Below are 3,826 nucleotides of genomic sequence, written 5' to 3'. Positions count from 1 at the left end.
AAACTTATGCCCTGAAGTACAAATACTACTAGTTAGTACTTTTATAGTATTTAGTGGTTTTATACTATATTTATCTTCCTGCAATAAGGAAGGTACCGCAAAATATTGAAGTGGCCACTGGGAATGCTGAATCAAAAAGTTCCTTACTAGATTTATGCTCCTCTATATGTTCTCAAAAACATGCGTTCGAATAATTCGATTAAGACTTATACTGTACAATCGTGAAATTTCCAGTTTAGAACGAATTGATCGATTTCGATGGCCCAGTCTTGTGGAACGAAGAGAGAGTGTTGCTCAATTGAGAATGCTGTATTAAATTTCAAACATTTGTAGCAGGATAACTAGTTGTAGTTGCTTTACGAGGCTACAGAATAAATGGACGGATCAGAGACACAGGAGAGTTGTACGGCATAAAGATAAAGTCCGGGTACTTACAGCCACTAAAATAATTGCAATTGTTAAGTTTGATATGTGAATAAATAGAATAGTAGAGTACTGAACAGTGGCGTAACTACATTTTTTAGGCCTGTAAGCAAATTCTAACTAAGGGGCCCCTATCAACATACTAAGGGGCCCCTCTTTTTATACTCTTTACACGAAAAATGTGAAAAGGGTATATAAGGTTTGTCAAGATTTTCGTAACGCATTAAAGGAAACGTCGGAAATACCATTAAGTATATATCAGTACAGTATATATATACTTTTTCAGTTCAAACTACTCTCTCAGCTTTTGAACTCTCCGAATGAAACTTTACACACATACTTTTAGCCGACCCTGTTCACCATTTGATTTGATTGAAATTTGACGTCTATTTCTTGTAGCTGTGATATAAACTTAACAATCGGATATGAGGTTTCTCCGTTTTTAATTAAGGTATTTAAATAGAATTTGGTGTATACAGTACTGATATTTGCAAAAGACAACGTACAAAATTATTTTCAAATGGGTTTAAATCTAGATATAGCTTCCATATAAACTCTCGATTACGAGACATACTTTTCTTAGAAAAACTTTTTTATTTTATAAATAGGTTTAATATTTTATTTGAAGTACATACATATTATGTACTTTAAATTTAAAATTTACGTGTCTTTTATAAAATGCAATATGAAGTTATTCCAACAAAAAACGTTTACAAACATTTATAGTGGGGCCCCCTAAATTCGGGGGCCCGAAAGCGTTGCTTCCAGTTGCTTCCCTGTAGTTACGCCACTGGTACTGAAATCAAATAGTGCTGTATCAAAATTATTGAAGGTACATTTCAAAAAATTTAGCTTAAAAATAATATCCATATAAATTACTTAATTAATAGATTTATTACAAATTAATGTTTTTAATATATTTTGAAATAATATTCTTAGATATTCTGAAATATTCTTATATATTATTTTCATATTCTTCAATGAATTTATATTTACTACTGCAGTTATAATTTATCCTATAATTTAGGGAATATTTTGAGTAGTTTTCTGCTTAATAAGAAGAAAATTCATATTAATATTTATTTTGGAGACATTAACTATAGTATCGCTTCCCCTTGTGAATGAGAATGATTAGAAATTTGTACAAAATTTGCATTTTCAGTATAAATGCATGCATTTATAAACATTAAATTCGCAAATGGTGTTATTATTATCATTAGCAGTGCACTTCCTTACTGCATTATGCAAATGTTGGCAAACAACCCGTTGCATCATTCTTCTGCCTCGGTTGGGTATGCGCTTAACCAAGAAATTCATACAAAATCAGAAATTTATGTAATGTCTTTACTTTCTTAGGACCCTTAACTCGTTAAATAATTCTTCACTGGAAGGTAATAAAGTTTAATTGAATTTTCATTGTGCAACATTTACAACGCACTGGCTGCTCCACTAAAGGTAATAGCATGGCACAAAAATAAAAAAAATAAAAATGAAAAAAATATTAGTAGTTAAATGGTTTTTGTGCGGGTATATTCCATAGTTAAGAGGATAATGCATACGGATACACTTGGAGATATATGCAAAATAATTTCAATATTCAATTATGCAGCTTGCATATGCTGCACTCTGTGGCAACTTCTTCCCACAACACCAACACCAATCGATGTGCACACCTCGCTAATATTGCTCGTAAGCCTCGTCGTAGGCAAGCACATCTTGCTGTGGAGCACTACAAATATGTGTGGGTGCTTAGTGGCAGGCATATTACACGCTTAAGTCAAAGAGTTTGTCTGACATTAAATATATGTGCCAGCTACCACTCCTATTTATTAAAAGGAAACAAATTGAGGAAAAGATGTAACTGCCTGGTGCCTCTGCTTCATATCCCCCATTTCGATTATAATTCTACAGTATTCGAGCACTTCGTAACAGTAAAATTTCGCATGCATAGTTTGTAGCTCGGCTGCAGCATGTCTGTAAATTCTTAAGGCTCATCAATGCGTCAGGAGCATCATGAATGTCAATGTATTGTGTGTTCAATGTCAATTCAAGTGTCTAATAAATCATTTTCATCAACGTATTTTCAATTTTGCATATACGTAACTGGATGATGTGCCATGAGTCAATAGAGAAAATGAAATTCCTGTACGAAGTTGAGATCAAGTGTGTGGAAGTTTGGTGTTGGCACTTGTGCAACTCATTAACTTTAGAATTGCGATTAACTCGTAGCTACGTCACACAAATTAGCTACCATTAAAAGTATAATAAATTTACAATTTGACATTTAATAGCATAATAAATAACTCAAGAATGCTGACTTGATACTATAATGCTTCAGCAATGCTTTATTTTCCCTATGTGTATTGAAATAGTCTGATCTTCAAATAATCAATGAAGTATTTTATTAATATATTGGATAATACTAATGGTAAAATTAAGCTGGTTATAAAATTCAACCATTAGGATCTTGGTAGAAGTACCAATAACGTATCTTCTACGCTAATTGAAGAAAGCGTAAAGGTCAAAATTTTTTTTTTTCTAAAATTTTTATTACTTCTAGTATAAAATATTATATACAATTATATACATATATATTATATATGAGGGTTTTGAATACATATAAATCTATAAAAGTATCTTAACTACTCTCCAGGTTTTTGTTGATAAAAATCATACCAAAAAGTACAACTCGCACATATCAGATAAAGTAGTACAGAATGCCAGAACTGAATTTTTCTTATATATTCTCTTAAATAAAGTATTTAAAAATGAAGGGACGTGTATTTTTCCTGCGGATGATGTAATAGTTTTAGGATTTTTGCGACTGCCTCAAAACGTGGTTAGTTATTATTTTGATCAATATTTTTAATACTTTTTTTTCGATATTTTAATATCACTTTTTCTATACTGTCTACGTAAATGAAAGGTTCTTTAATTCCTCAACATGAAGTTAATCTCTCTCTTTCATGAATTAATGGATTAACCAATATGTATATCTCTGCGTATTCATAGTATTCATCACACCATAGCAATAGGTTACAATGCTGACGTATTTTGTTGAGAACATTTAAAAACTATGATTGGTGTTTGCTGACGCTGATGACATAAAAGCCACTGTTGTGGCTGCTATTGATGTTAGATGGCCTTTAGCGAATAGAAGACAATCGGTCTTTCGAATGAAGGCTTAAATATGTTTTCTCAAGAATTTTCAAATAACAGATGCGAATAGAGGCTACCGATCAAGTATTCTCCACCTCAGTTAACTCAAAACCAGTCATAGAATGTGGGTAGTTATTCATACTCGTAGACATTCGAGATTATGTATGGATTATTGTCTCTAATTTTACAGTGATCAGACACCCATCTAAGTCCTCCCCTGTTTTTAGTTGTTTGCAAAGGGTTA

The sequence above is a fragment of the Teleopsis dalmanni genome, chromosome 2 (genome assembly GCF_002237135.1).
Source record: "Teleopsis dalmanni isolate 2A chromosome 2, ASM223713v2, whole genome shotgun sequence".
In the NCBI taxonomy this organism is placed as follows: domain Eukaryota; kingdom Metazoa; phylum Arthropoda; class Insecta; order Diptera; family Diopsidae; genus Teleopsis; species Teleopsis dalmanni.
This window is presented reverse-complemented; position numbering follows the sequence as displayed.